Source organism: Acinonyx jubatus, chromosome C2 (genome assembly GCF_027475565.1).
Source record: "Acinonyx jubatus isolate Ajub_Pintada_27869175 chromosome C2, VMU_Ajub_asm_v1.0, whole genome shotgun sequence".
In the NCBI taxonomy this organism is placed as follows: domain Eukaryota; kingdom Metazoa; phylum Chordata; class Mammalia; order Carnivora; family Felidae; genus Acinonyx; species Acinonyx jubatus.
In genome coordinates, this window is record NC_069384.1 from 61,769,593 (window position 1) to 61,786,393 (window position 16,801).

Here is a 16,801-nt window from a genome sequence, read left to right on the forward strand (position 1 = left end):
AACTTTGTGCCTGTTTCTGTGTGTTAGGAAAGTCAACTGTGACTCCTGATCTTGAAAATAGCGGTCTTATGAAGAAGAGGTCCGGTGGTGCCCTAAAGGGTAATGTTCCCTGTTTGCCAGAACCAGGTACTTCAGGAGTGTCTCCTGTGTGTTGTGTGCACACTACTATTATGGCTGAGCTGTGTTTGACATTCGTGCAGTAAGCTGCAATGGCCCAATTTGCCTGTTGTCGGCAGGGTTTACTCCCTGTGCCATGAAGGGGCCATTGTGGGGCTGCCATTGGCTTGTAGTTGGGTTAAACCAGATGCCTGCCCTCCTCCCAGTTGCTGATGCTGTGGTTGCAGCAAACTACAGGATATTCTCCCTGCGTACCCTTTGAGAGCCTTTTGTTGGTAGGAAGGACCTGCAGTCAGAGCAGGTGTCTACCCCAGTCCATTTGTTGGAGTTGCAATGACCATGAACTGCAGGGCTGTCTACTTGTGCTGCCCTCTGTGACGTGTCTGTGGGAGGATAGGCTAGCAATCAGAGCAAATGTCTACCCCAGCCCACTGCTGGAGCTGCAGTCAAACTGGTATGTGTGGTCACCTTCCTCTCCAGGATAGGAGTTAGCCCAGGGCACTGCCTGGACTGTTTATAGAATGAGATGTGTCAGGAGCTGCTTTAGAGGAACTTCCACTGAGTGAGTGTAGTTGCATGGGGCAGATCTACAGGAGAATGTGGGGGCAGGGCACACAGTGTTAGCAAGTTAAGAGGAGAATGTTTGAACTGGTTCCTGAAAGTATCTGGGTATCTCGACTGGGGGCGGGGAGGAGAATTATGTCACTTGGTATGATTTAATTGTGAAAATGTAGGAATTACTATTTGAAAATTATGGAACAAAACATAATCTTTAAATCTTGCAGAAGTAGGTAAAGTGTATTTCAATTCTAAAAATAAAATGAAAAAGTACAGATTAGTTTAGAAATGAAAATCATATCTAATAAATAATTAAGTGAATTGGAGAGATGAGGCCACTGAAACACACAAAGTGGCAATTAAAACAAAATACATATGTATTAAATGTGACTGATTATTAGGCTATATTGGATTATGTAAATGTAACTTGATATATCTGGTTCATATCTCATTCTGATACATCCTTAATTAAATGTGAATTCTCAGATTTTAAGAGATATCATATGTTCGCTTCAGTTTTTAACCTCTTTGAAATATCAGTTTGATTTGTGGGAATGCTCTGAAAATCACAAACTGAAGTTTCTTTTTTTATATATATATATTATTTATTTTTGAGAGACAGAGACAGAGACAGAGACAGAGTGGTGGAGGGGCAAAGAGTGAGGGAGACACAGAATCTGACACAGAGCCCGATGCGGGGCTCAGACCCACAAAATGTGAGATCGTGACCTGAGCTGAAGTCAGAGGCTTAACCCACTGCCACCCAGCTGCTCCATAAATGGAAGTTTCTTATCAATGAGATTGCTTTGTTCTAAAGAAGACAACTTGTCACGGGCAATATTAAATTCTATAAAAGGGAAGGGATTTTTGTCATTACCAATGACCTGGAATATGTGTTTGACATATGGTAGGACTCAACAAATGCTTATATTTTTCTATACATACCAAATAAATTACCTCTTAATTTCTATCCTATCTAAAATGAAGTGATTTAACCACAGAAATTTTTCCCAAAATTGAGCCTAGATTCACCAGTTAGATGTTAAAAGTTATTCTCTGAAAAAATAAATTCTTTAGGAGAAATATGTTTGGGAAACAGAGTTAAACAAAATTAGTAGGACTTCTTTACTGAAAAAGTTTTCAGGAGTTTTCAAATGTAGTCATACAATGAAAATAAGTAAGAGAAGAAAACCACATGCAACATTTCTAAAACCTTTCTTTTTCATATAAAGCATCTGTAAAAGTTACAATACATACATTAACCGCTTTTAATCCCATCCATTAATTTATACTGATGGCCTCTTCTCATTTTTCAGTATCACTCCATTCGAAAATACTAATCCTATTCGTCCTCACCTACTCTACAACTACCTGGATTATGTGGCAAAAGAAACTTTTGTTATTGTTCTGTTCTTCCCAACATAAGCAAATTGAAGTTGAGATTTGAAACAATCTTTGAAGGAACTTTAATGTAAAACCTGGTGAATAGCAATCGGCTTGCTGCCCCATCCTGCATAATCGTGCTCTGGATGGCTAGCCTCCTCCTCAGTTTCGTATCTTCCTAGAAGTGAGTCCGTAACTCGGAAACAACTGTTAGGGAAGGCAACACACCTTGTATCAATGAAGGACCTATTCTTAAGTTGCTAATGACATCTAAGAAATCTATTCATAAGCAAGTTTATACACACATTATGTTTTTTACTTGCTTGATAATAATATTTTCTTGAATATCTGACTTTGATGCCTAGACCCAAGCCATTTCTGATCCAATATTCATTGTCCTTGGGTTCCCAAAAAATCTCTTCTCTGGTATTACTGGAATTTCTGGAAGTGCGGAACCTAATATTTTTCCTCTCATACCCAGCTACTGAAGATTTCTAGATTCTTCTTCTCTCATTTCTTTTTTCTTCTCTCATCGTGTAATAAGCTATCCATCAGCTACAGTCACCTGGCTCCATGAGTATTGGGGTTCATTTGAGCCTGTGGGTTCTGGAATCAGTCTAACTAAAAATGCCGACTCTACCATTTACCCTTAGACAACTAATCTCTCTGGCTCAATTCCTTCATTTGCTAAGGGGCACCATTACAGTTCTTAAGTCAAAGTTATTGTCAGGATTAAGCACGGAATGGCATAAAGTGGGTTTGGTAGTGAGTTTAGCACTAAATGAGGTTTCAGCAAATGTTTATTATTAATAAAATCCTCTATAATAGTCCTTCTACTCTCCAATTCTATGCTGACCTCCAATTCAGGGACCTATATTCTTTTAATCTGTTTTCTAATATTCAGACTGATATTGCCTTACCTAAATTAGATACATGCAAGTGTTGTTTCTCTATTAACATTTAGCTATAGTGTTTACCATATATAAACAAACTGACAGCTTTGGTACCTACCAAAGATACCACATATTCAGACATGTGAAAAGAAGGGTTGTTAGGGAAGGGAGAGCAGAGAGGGTGACAGGTGTTGAGAAATGAGGAATTTTCCATACCGGTGGTTTGTACTGATTACTCATCACTTAATTGTTCACCAATATATTTCATTTTGAGTCTATAAACCCAGTTTTTTGCTATGTCTATGTGACATGTCTCATCTTCAAGAGCATAGTTTTTTCCCCTTTTTCTACTATGCCATATTAACAAATGATAGCCAAACAATTAATCACAGCTAGACTATGATGTTCTGAACAAGCTGTCAAAGAAGCTAAAAAACTAGACCAACTATGGCACGATCTGCTTATTTTAAGTTATCTAACCATGGCCAGAATCTCTCACTTCATTCAATTCTTTGTTAACTCTTACTTTCCTGGAATTTTGTTTTCCTGCTTTTATTGAATTAGGGGGTGGCAAAAGAAACAAAGTTATAACAAAAGTCAAGCACACTTACTTTCCAGAATTGTATTACAGATGCTTAAGAGACATGACAACTAGTTGCGTCCAAGAGCAGGAAGCAGGTGACAGACTACCATTGTCCATCAGACTCCTGATAAAAAATGTATAGGTACATTAATGAAATGTTTGGCTTAAGTATTTGATGTGTCAGCATATCATATTTTCCTTATTCTTTCCCTGGGAGAAAAAAAAAAGCCTGCTCATCTCCATAGGGATCATGCATGACAACTTTTATTCTGAAAGGTAAATTCACAAGGAAAAAGTGTGACACTAGATGTGTGGAGAGACTTGGAAAGTGAGCAGTGTGTCAGCCCAAACGGTAACAAGTAGCTAATGAACAGTAGCCTTCAAATGAGTAAAACCAAAGTGACAAACATAGATGACAATTGGGCTGAAATGCAATGGTAGTCAAGTCAGCAAAGATAGAATAACCCTAATACTAGTTTATGGAGAATCCAGAAGAGGAGCAAGCAGTGCTTTCTGCAGCTGGATTAAATGTTCTTTTTCCTTCCTCAAATTCTTCTCATAGTGAGAAGTTATCATGATCATAGGAGAGAGAGATATTGCCTGATCAAGGTCATCAAAAATGTTGTTTTAAACATCAGCCATTATCCACTCTTAAGAGTGTCCATGAAGCAGCTTTTTTTTTCAGAAAAGTGTGCTTCCTGTCAATACGGCTTATTTTACCCTACTCACTTTTGGAATATAATTTTTATTGACATGTCTTATTTTGGCTTTAATAAGAAACACACTCTAAGACAAAGATTAGATTTAAGGCAGTTTATCTGGAAAGAGCAGGGAACACTGGCAAAGAAGTGGTGAGGCAATATAGAGAAGGGAAGGAAATGAAAAAGATACCAGAGTGGGCTACTGAAGCTTAATCCTTCAGATAGATGGTGGGAAATGATTTAAAAGAAGAAAACATGTGCCTTAAAAGGGTCACTCCTAACTAATAAGGGGATAGGGATATTCTTATCCCAACTATTGCTAGTCTTAAGTTGCAGCTGCTCAAATCAGCACTTGCATCAGCTTCCTCAAGTTCTAGGGTAAAGAGTCCTAGGCACAGATGCAGGAATAGCCACCTGAATGCTAGTTGGAACACACTGAGAGGTTTAGCAGAGCACTGACAGCATATGGTATGGTGTTACTGGTTTGGATATTTTCTTTTTTTTTTTTTTTTGACATCCGTAAAGTAAATATAACACACACACACACACACACACACACACACACACACACCTACACAAGATTATATTTCATATTTTTCATTGATTTGTCTTACCCCTTCAACTTACTTTTTCTACCAATTTTCCCTTTATCCCAATTTTTATACATCTTTTTTCTACTTGTATCTATTTATGTTAGGTTTCCCCTATCATTTTTAGAATGAGACAAGGTGTAGATCAACAAAACTGCTCAGTGATAATTCAACAATTATATATTAAGTACCTATTACCTGTCAGGCCCTATTGTTGGCACTACAGATAAAGTGATTGGCAAAATATGCATGGCATCAAACTTTACTGAGGTTACAGTTTATTTGGAGTTTTCCCCAAAGAGACTGTAATAGATGATATAATTTACGAAAACGTTATCTGTGAAAGATCTACATGATCTTCCCAATATCTAACAAAGAACACTAAAACTTTCATTTCCTCCTTCATACTTTCAACCAGTTGGTATATAGAATTATGTCCATATTTTAAACATGAACAATAAATCATTTATCCATAGCCCATCCAGACTCGCTATAGGAAGTACTGGCTAATCGTTCTTTAGTTATAGCCTTTTAATACAGTTTTTCAATTCATTAAAAAAAATATATATATATATGAGAATCTACTCTGTGTCAGGCATTCAGTTACACACTGGGGATGCAAAGATGAACAATACATGATCTGATCCTCAAGATGCTTACATACTACCAGGGAGAATGACAAGCAAAGAGACACGAATAATAATAATGCGAGAGCTAGGATGTGTAATAAAATGGTCATGCCCTACATTATTATTTACACAGCATCAGGTATTACTTCGGTAACCCCAAAATGTGGGGATACAATATTTTAAAAACCAGAAATATTTACTACCTAACTGTGGTAGAGCTAGGCTAGCTATGTCTGTGCTCAAAATGATATAGTCCTGTCAGAATAGTAATTGATAACTCCCTTTCAACATCTATCTGGCTGGTGCAGATATAACAACTTGTCCCGCCCTGTTTGCACAATAATGAATTCAAAACTACCACAAGCCCTGCAGCCTTACAACAAATCATTCTCCCTAACAAGTTTCTGACATTGCACTTAGATGTACAAAGATTGGGTAAACCTGTCTATTATATATTCAGCCAAAACTACATTATAATCTTCATTTAGAGAGTCTTACCTGGGGTCCAAGAATGATAGTGTCAAGAACTCAAATCATAGCACAGCATTTTAATTAGAAGGAGATCTGTTCCACCAATGTTATTTCTGACTATCTAGGAAAGGATCAGATCCTCCCCATAAAAGTAGGGTTTTCTGTGTTTCAAGAAGATAAATACATACTCTAAAACCATTGTATTTCAAAGTATGTATGGAGTTAGTTTTTAGACCTGTTTTAAGGAATTATTTGACTACTTATTGGGTATACACTTTGGGCAGAACACTTATCCTGGTTTTTCACATTTGTTTACTGCTGAGGTCTCTGGATAAAATTTAAGAGTTCTTAATATTTATACAGACCTGAAGCAGAATTGCTTATCTCCCTTTAAGATCTTAAAATAAGTATATAAATACTAGTTCTCAAACAACGGAGTGTGAATAACAAGGAGAAGTATATCAGAGTGATGTCAGCATCATGGCAGCATGTGTTGTTTTCTCTTTCTCTCCCTTTTGACTTACAACTAATGACACATCCCAAACCAGATAGATAGATGTATACATAGATAGATAGATAGATAGATAGATAGGACTAATTTTTACAAAGCCTGTGCAGAGCATACCAGGATACCTTAGAGATCCATCCATCTGTGCACCTGAAAGAGGGTAGATGGGGCTGTAGAGGTGGTAGAGGAAGGGAAAGGGCAGTAGGGCTGGTGGCAGCAGAGTTGATGACACAAAGAAAACACTGACTGGTCCATCAACAAGCCAGCATGAATTTTCTGGTAGAAGTGGAAAGTAAATGTGGTGAGGGGAGATATGCCCAACCAAGTGTGCTGAAGCTAGAGGACTAGTTGCTCTCTGCTCTCTCAAAAGAGAGACCCCAAAGCCTGGCTGGGGGCGGTGGGGGGGGGGGGGGCGGAGTAAGGGAAAGGGAAAGGAAGTAGGCAAAGAGAACTATATATAAGAAAGTGTCTCCCTAGGAGGTATTGGGGACTGCCCATGGATCTCTGGAGTTCCTCACCCACTTGTGGATTTCCCCACAAGCCCATGGGCATATCTATAACCCAAAGTCCAAACCACACACTGCCCCCCACTTTTTTTTAAACATATATGTACAAGGTCCCAGCCTTAGGGGTAGGTCAGGTCAGTTAAGGGAAACCAAAAACTTGTGCTATAGCACCACCTTCTGGAAGACAAAGGGAAGGCTTTGCCTAAATGAGAAAGGTCTTTGCTACTTCAAATGCAGAGGCACATCTCATCAAACACCATGAAAAATCATAGTAATATGGTATCATAAAAAAATTACAATTTTCCAGCAATTGAACCAAAAGATGTGGAAGAATGTGATCTGATAAAGATTTTAAAATAGCCATTATGAAGAAAACCAATGAGCTACAAGAAAGCTCAGGCAATACAATAAATTCAGGAATAAAATTAATGAACAGAAAGAGTACTTTACCAAAAATTTTGAAATTCTAAAGAAGAAACAAACAAATTCTAGAGCTAAAGAACACAATAAATGAGACGAAGAATGCATTATAATGCATTGGGAATGGAACAGATCACATGGAAGAGAGAATGAGCAAGCTCAGGGATAGAAATATATGAATGAATAAGGGAGAGGAAGAGAAAAACCTGAGATACTTAAAATGTGAAAAAACTCTGTGAAAACTGCCTGACTCCATTAGAAAACCCAACATAAGAATAGTGGCTGTCCTAGAAAGAGAGGAGAGGGAGAAGGAAGCAGAAATCATATTTAAAGAAATAAGAGCTGAGAACTTCCCAAACCTGGGGAGGAAATTGCATTTAAAAGCCCACAAAGCAAATAAAACACCTTATTATTTCAATGCCAAATCACCTTCTCCAAGACACATGATCTTAAAGCTGTCAAATGTAACAATAAAAAACTTTAAAGGCATCCGGGGGAGGGGGGGAGACAGTAACCTGCTAAATTATTCCCTTTATGCTAATCAGCAGATTTCTTAGCAGAAAATCTACAGGCCAGGAGAGAATGGAATGACATATTCAAATTTTGAAAGATAAAAACTGCTAGCCAAAACACTCAATCCAGCAGTTATCTTTCAGATATAGAGGAGAAATAAGGGCTTTCCAAAACAAAATTTGAGAGGGTTCACCACATCCATACCTGGCATACAAAAAATGATGAAACAAATTCTTCAAGCTGAAATGAAAAGATGAGAGGACACAAAACTCCAACAAGTAGACAGAATACTTTAACTTTTTAAAGAATAATATAGTAAGCTCTTCACTATAGCATAAAGGTTACAGCTTAACCTTAGTAAAAATCACAGCATAAAAAGAGGTTATTTGTAATATTAAAAATGTAAAACGAGAAGACAAAAAGAATGCAACCTTTACAGGAAAATGTAGATAAACTGATACTGTCAGAGAAAGGACTATTTTATCTATGAGATGTTTTATGTAAACCATAAAGCAACAATCTAGAACAGAGACACCAAACAAAAACAAAAAAACAAAAACAAAAATAGGAGACTGAGCAAATGCCATGGAAAATCACCAGCTTAGAAACAAAGATAGAGGTACCCAGGTGGCTCATTTGGCTAAGCCTCTGACTCTTGGCTTCAGCTTAGGTCGTAATCTCACAGTTTGTAGGATCAATCCCTGTGTCAGGATCTGTGCTGACAGTGTGGAGACTGCTTGGGATTCTCTCTCTCTCCCTCTCTTTCTGTCCTTTCCCCACTTGGACTATCGCTGTCTCTCTCTAAAATAAATAAACTTAAAAAAAAAAAGGTAGAGAAAAACAGAATTAAAAGGAACAATGGAGAAACAAAATAACCAAAAGTCAAAAGATGAAATGGCAATAGTAAATCTTTATATGTCAGTAATCACCCTAAACGTAAATGATTTCAACTCACCAATCAAGAGGCACAGAGGGGCTGGATGGATTTAAAAACAAAACAAAACATGACAAACACCTACATGTTGCTTATAAGACATACATAGGGTCAAAATTGAGTGGATGGAGGATGATACTCAAAGCAAAAGAAACCAAAAGGAAGTGGGTGTAGTACCCATACTTATATCATGTAAAACAGACATAAAGCCAAAAAGGGTAACAAGGACAAAGAATATAATGATAAAGAGAAAAAATGTATCAGGAAGCCTTAACACATAAATATATACACTCCCAAGTGAGCATTTAACTACGTTATGCAATTAATAACATATCTAAAGGGAGAAATAACAATACAATAATTGAAGGGTATTTCAGTACTCTACTGTAAGCAATGGATAAATCATCCAGACAAAATCAACAAAGGAATGTCAGAACTGAACCACACTTTAGAATAAATGATTTTAACGGACATATACAGAATATTCCACCCAACAGTAATAAAATAGACATTCTTCTCAGGTACGATGGAACATTTTCTAGGATAGATACTCTGATAGGCCACAAACATGTCATAGCAAATTTAAGATTGAAATGATATCAACTATCTTCTTTGAGCACAATGCTATGAAACCAGAAATCAGTATAAGAGAGAAGTTCTACAAATGTGTTGAAATTAAACTGCACACTTCTAAATAACCATTGGGTCAAAGAAAAAATCAAAAGGGAAATTTTAAAAAAATCTCAAAACAAATAAAAATAAAAACACAACTTACCAAATATTGTAGGATCCAGCAAAAGCAATACTGAGAGGAAATTTGATAGCCCTAAACCCTTACACTAAGAAATTAGAAAGATCTCAAACCACCTAACTTTACACTTTAAGGAAATAGAAAAAGAAACCCAAGGGGCACCTGGGTGGTTCAGTCACCTGAGCATCTGACTTTGGCTCAGGTCATGATCTCGCTCGTGGGTTCAAGCCCTGTGTCAGGCTTTGTGCTGATGGCTCAGAGCCTGGAGCCTGCTTTGGATTTTGTCTCCCTCTCTTTCTGCCCTTCCCCTGCTCATGCTCTGTCTCTCTCTCAAAAATGAATAAACATTAAAAAATTAAAAAAAAAAACAGAAAACAAACCCAAAGTTAGCAGAAGGAGGGAAATATAGATCCTTTACAGATATAAATGAAACAGAGACTAGAAAAATAATAGAAACGATCAATGAAACTAAGGGTTCATTTTGAAAATGATTAAATTCACAGACCTTTAGCTAGACTAAGAAACAAAAAGACAAAAAAAGGAGACATTACAATCAGTACGACAGAAATACATAAAATCATGAGATTACTATGAATAATTATACTTATTCCAACAAATTACACAACCTAGAAGAAATGGATATATTTCTAGAAACGCCTAAGTTACCAAGACTGATTCAAGAAGAAATAGAAAATCCAAATAGACCAATAACAAGTCAATATAATGAATTAGTAATCAAAAAACTCTCAACACAGAAAACTCCAGGACTAGATATCTTCACTGGAGAATTTTCCAAATATTTATACAAGTAGCACCAATTTTCGTTAAACTCTTTCAAAATATCAAGGAGAAGAAAATACTTCCAAACTAATTCTACAAGGCTGGCAATACTTTGATACCAAAACCAGATAAGGATACCAGAAGAAAACCATAGACCAATATCATTAATTATTTGAATATTGACATGAAAATTCTCAGGGAACCTGGGTGACTCGGTTGGTTAAGTGTCTAGCTTGATTTCAGGTTAGGCCATGGTTTGTGAAATGGAGCCACAAGTCAGGCTCTGCACTGACAGCATGGAGCCTGGTTGGGATTTTATCCCTCTCTCTCTGCCCTTCTCCTGCTTTCTCTCTCTCTCTCACCTCTCTCTCTCAAAATAAATAAATAAACATTAAAAAAAATTCTCAACAACATATTAGCAAACCAAATCCTAGAACAAATAAGACTATTCACCATGACTAAGTGGGATTTATATCTGGCATGCAAGCATGAATAAAAATATGCAAAGTTAATAAATATAATGCAATAATATAAAATATGCAAGTTAATAAATATAATGCACCCATCAATAAAATTAAAGATAAAAATTACATCTCAAAGGATGCAGTAAAGGTATTTGACAACATTCTTTTATGATGAAAACGCTTAACAGAGTAGATATAGAAGGAATATAACTCAACATAATAAAACCCATATATGACAGTTCTACAGTTAACATGGCACTCAAAGAGGAGAAAACTGTTTCTCCTAAGAGCAGAAACAATGTAAAGATACCCACCCTTACCACTACTATTCAATATAGTATTGGATGTTTTAGCTAGAATAACAATAGGGCAAATCAGAAAGCAGGATGTAAAATTGTTACTTGTGTATGATATCTTATACATAGAAAATCCCAAGGAATTAGTAAAGCAAAAAAAAAAAAAGAGTTGGGATTAATAACCATCTCGGTAATAACCATTTCCGTAATGGCAAGATACAAAACATGCAGACTATAGGATATCAACATACAGCAATCATTGCATTCCTTAACACTAGTGATGAAGCATCTGAAAAAGAAATAAAATCATCCCATTAAAAACAGCATCAAAAACAATAAAATATTAAGAATCGATTTAGCCAAGGAAGTGAAATTACAATGAATCACAATGAAATTACAATGAATTACAATGAAATTACAATGAAATTACAATGAAAATTACAAAACTTTGCTGAAAAAAAAAAATTAAAGATGACACAAACAAATGGAAAGACAACCCATGTTCATGGGTTGGAAAAATTAATATTGTTAAAATGGCGGTACTATCCAAAATCATCTAAAGATTCAAAGCAGTCCCCATCAAAATGCCTAAGTTATTCACAGAAATAGAAGAAACAATGTTAAAACTTGTGTGGAACCACAAAGGACCCCAAATAGCCAAAACAATCGAGAAAAATAAAAGAACAAAGCTGGAGGTAACAGACCTCCGGATTTCAGTCTATATTACGAAGCCATAGTAATAACAACAGTATGGTACTGGCACAAAAGCAGATGCCTCAAACAATGGTAGAGAATAGAGATCCCAGAACTAAACCCCAGCATATACTGTCAACTAATACTTGATAAGGGAAACAAGAACTCACTGGGGAAAGGATTGTATCTTCACTGAATGGTTTGGGGAAAACTGTAGGAACACATGTGGTACAATGAAATTGGATCTATCTCACACCAGTCACAAAAATTAACTCAAAATGGATCAAAAACTTAATCATAAGACCTGGAAGAAAATGTAGAGAAGAAGCTCATCAATTTTGGTCTTGGTGATAATTTGGGGGACATGATGGCAAAAGCACAAACAAAAGAAAAAAATAAATGAGGCCAGGTCAACTTCAAGAGCTTCTACACAGCAAAATGAACAATTGAAAAAATTAAAAGACAAACTACAGAATGGGCAAACAATTGAAAACATATTATCAGATACGGGGTTAATATCCAAAATATATAAATAACCCAGTCATTTCGGTAATAACAAGAAAAAATAATCTAGTGAAAATAAATTGGCAAAAGAACTAAATAAACATTTCTCCAAGGAGGACATTAAAATGGCCAACCATGAAAAGATGCTGAATATCACTAATCATCAGGTAAGTGTAAATCCAAATCATAATGAGATATCACTAGACAACTCTTAGAATGGCTATCATCAAGACGTCAAGAGACAACAGGTGCTGGTGAGGATGTGGTGAAGAGGAAACTTGGTATATTGTTGATAGGAATGGTCCAACCAATATGGCATTTCCTCAAAAAATTAAATCTTATAATCCAGCAATTACACTTCTGGCTATATACTCAAAGGAAATGAAAATAAAATTTACATGAGATATATGTACTCCCATGTTTATCACAGCATTATTCATAACAGTGAAGATATGGAACAAACCAAATACCCATTGGTGGATGAATGAGTATAAATGATGTTGCACTTATATACAATGAAATATTATTCAGCCATGAAATATGAAGCTGTCCCCCCATTTGTAAAAATATGGATAAATCTTGAAACTACTATGCTAAGCAAGATAATTTAAAGAAAGACAAGTACACTATGATATCACTTATATGCAATATCTACATAAAGTTAAACCTGCAAAAAACAATAAAATAGTGGTTAACAGGAGATGGGGTAGGGATGGGGGATAAGAGTAATGGTGTTTAAGCGTACATACTTGCAATGAGTAGCAAATAAGCCATAGAGGTATAATGCACAGCATAATAGATAATAAAATTGTGCCCTAATGTGTAAATATAATGACATTGCAATCATATTACATTACATAAATGTATCAAGTAAACGCTATACATCTTACACAATGTTACACATCAAATTTATTCAATAAAAAATGAGTGTGCATTTTTGTTTGTTTTCTGAGGGAGAGACTGAATTTTAGCTCTACCTATCAATTTGTGACTTTGGCTAAGTTAAAAATCTCCTCTATGAGTACTAGACTAAATGGTTCCTAACAACTGTCTCAATTGTAATAAAATATTTTATTTTATGCTGCACTTCAATACAAAGATACATAAATCAAGATTAAGTATGTTTGTGTAGAAGGGAGAGAGCAGATAGTTTTCTTCATGTATACTGGAGTGCATACAAGTCCTAACTTAGAAAGTTGAAGGATGATTAGGAAGTGATGGAAGCAGTATATCTCTCCGAAGGATCCAATCAAGAATTTCAGTTTAACTCAAGGAAATAACCTTTTATAGGCCTAATAATTGAAGACTAAAAATGAGAAAACTATGTGCCGCACTGTGAGGTAATTATACACAGTGTCTCATTTGATCCTCAGAATACTGAATTGGTCATCTCCAGTTTACATGTGATAAAATCAAGACTCAAAAAAGTTATAGGTAATTTACTCAATACTACCAACTAATGAACTGTAAAACAGATTTAACAATAGTACTCATGATCCCACTTGTTACAACTAAAACAAAAGAAAACAAAAACTAGGTGATGTACCTGAATAGATATTTCTCCATAGAAGATATACAAAAGGCAAACACTTACATGAAAAGATGCTAAATATCACTAGGCATTAGGGAAGTACAAATTAAAACACAGTGAGATTATCACTTCATGCCTGGTAGAATGGCTGTCATCAAAAAGACAAGAGATAACAAATGTCAGCATGGAGTGAAGAGAAGGGAATCCTTGTGCACTGTTGCTGGGATTGTAAATGGATGCAGCTAGTACTGAAAAAAAGTATAAAGGATCCTCTAAAAATTAAAATAGAACTACTACATGATCCAGCAATTCTACTTCTGGGACTATATCCAAATAAATGAAAACACAAACTCAAAAAGATATCTGCACCTTCATGTTCATAGCAACAATATTTGTAAAAGCCTAGACATGGAAACAAGCTGTGTCCATCAATGAATGAATGGATAAAGAAGTTGTGGTATATGTATACAACAAGATACTATTCAGCCATAAAAATAAAAATGAGGAACTCCTATTTACAATAACATGGATTCACCTTGAGGGCATTATGCTAGATGAAATAAGTCAGTGAAAGACAAATACTGTATGTTCTCACTTATATGTGAAATGTGAAGGCAAACAAAATGAGAGACTTCTGGTTAAGATGGCAGAGGACCCTAAGCTCACCTCATCCCAAGGATACAACTAGATAACACTCTCATCAGTGTAAGTGACCCAGAAAATCATGTAAATACTGGAAAAAAAAAACTTCATAACTAAATGTAGAGATGAGACCATATTGAAGTGGGAAGGAAGTGAGGTTATGCCAGGGGGAGATAAACTCCAGGGATCTGGCTTCCAGAGGGAAGGAGTCACTTTTGTGTAAATGGGTGAGAAACACACTGTCACACCAGGAGGCTTGTTCGGGGAAGACAAATCTTAGAGCATTTGGGTTTGAAAGTCAGAGTGGTCAAATTTTATGAGTTCTTAACAGCCAGCAGGACTAAAAGCCTGGAATGTTAAAAATCAGTGGGCTAGCTCTGGGACAGCTGGGAGAGCCATGAGAAGTCGGGTACCTGCTCTTAAAGACATGCACAACAAACAACCCAAGGAGATACAGCATAAAAAAGGCAGTGTGAAAAAATGCCTGCTGCTGACAGGAGAGAGAGTGGTTTGCTAATCTCAGAGTTCACTGAGGGACTTCTCCAGGAACAAAGGAGCTTACTGGTACCATTTCCCTCCCCTGCCCCCTAGCATAAACACAACCTCAGCTTCAGACACTAGTTACCACTGGCATTCACTACCTGTCTTATACCACACCCCATCCCATAAAGCAGGGTTTGCCTCATTCTTGGCACTGAAGGTCCCTTCCCCCAGAAGGCCTGTACAAATGTTACCAACATTGTGACTCCTGACTGTACACTTTGTGGGACCTTGGTCCCGGTAGCAGCTGGTCACCTCCCATGAAGGATACGTACACCTTGTTAAAAGTGCATAAACCACCCACATGGTTTGCAGGTGGGCCTGGCCAGCCTTGCCTCTGCAGTGGCTGTGAATCCTCTGTGGAAGAATACCGGCATCTCCTTGTTAAAGGTGCATACCCTGCCCATGCACACTACTCTCAAGAGCAACAACATATCTGACTTTCATACCACACAGAAACAGATATAGAGAGTTAAGCAAAGTGAGGAGACAGAGGAATATGTCCCACATCAATAGGACAAAATCACAACAAGAGACCTAAGCAAAATGCAGACAAGAAGTATTCCTGATAGAAAATTTAAAGTAATGATCATAAAGGACTTCACTGGATTTGGAAATAGAGGACATCAGTGGGGTGATTAACAGAGAATGAAAAATAACCATTCACAGAAAAATAAAACAACTGAAATAAAAAATACACTAGATTGAATTAAATAGAATGAATCAGTGACCTGGAGGACAGGGTAATAGAAAGTAACCAAGCTGAGCAAGTGAGAGGGGAAAAAAAAAAAAAAAAAAAAAAAAAAAAAAATATATATATATATATATATATATATATATATATAATGGGAATAGACCTAGGGAACACAATGACTCCATCAAACATAAATAACATTTGCATTTTAGGAACCCAAGAATGAGAGAGAGGAAAAGGGGCAGAAAATATATTTGAAGAAATAATAGCCAAAATATTCCCAAACTTAAGGAAGGAAATGGAAATATCAAGGAGGTATAGAGGTCCCTCAACAAAATCAACCCGAGGAAGTCTATACCAAGACACATAATAATGTAAATGTTAAAAAACAGTGATAAAGAAGAATTTTAACAGCAGCAACACAAAAGAAAACAATGATTTACAAGCGGAACCCCATAGGACTATTAGATTTTTGTATAGAAACTTTGCAGGCTACAAAGGAAGGGGCACAATATATTCAAGGTGCTGAAAGGAAAAAAAAAGAAGCTAAGAATATACTGTTCATGAAGGCTATCATTCAGAATAGAAGGAGAGAGAAAGAGTTTCAAAGACAAACAAAAGTTAAAGGAGTTCATGACCACTAAACCAGCCCTACAATAAAAGGATGAAGTGCACTTTTTGAGTGGAAAGGAAAGACAATAAATTAAAGTAAGAAAAGTAAAAAGCACAAAAATCAGTAAAAATAAGTATATCTTATTTTTAAATAAGGGACTCATGTAATAAAAGGAAGCAAAGTATGACACCATTTACCTAAAATGTGAGAAGAGGAACAAAGGATGGGTTCAAACATAAGCAACCATCAACCTAAGTTAAACTGCTACATGCAGAAGATGTTATATACAAATCTAATGGTAACCATAAATCAGAAACCAGTAATAGATATGCAAAAACCAAACAGAAAGGAATCCAAGTGTATCATTAAAGAAACCCAATGTACAGTGAGAGAAGAGAACAAAGTAAGAAAGCAACAAAGAAGATCCACAAAAAAAACCCAACATAAATCAAATAACAAAATGGTAATAAATATATACTTATCAAAA

The 16,801-nt window shown here is 36.2% G+C and overlaps 1 pseudogene; it reads left to right on the forward strand.

Annotated features, from left to right (window-relative positions):
• Positions 1-15,475, forward strand: part of LOC128315379 (small ubiquitin-related modifier 2-like) — a 63,694-nt pseudogene extending 48,219 nt beyond the window's left edge.
• The last annotated feature ends 1,326 nt before the right edge of the window (positions 15,476-16,801 follow it).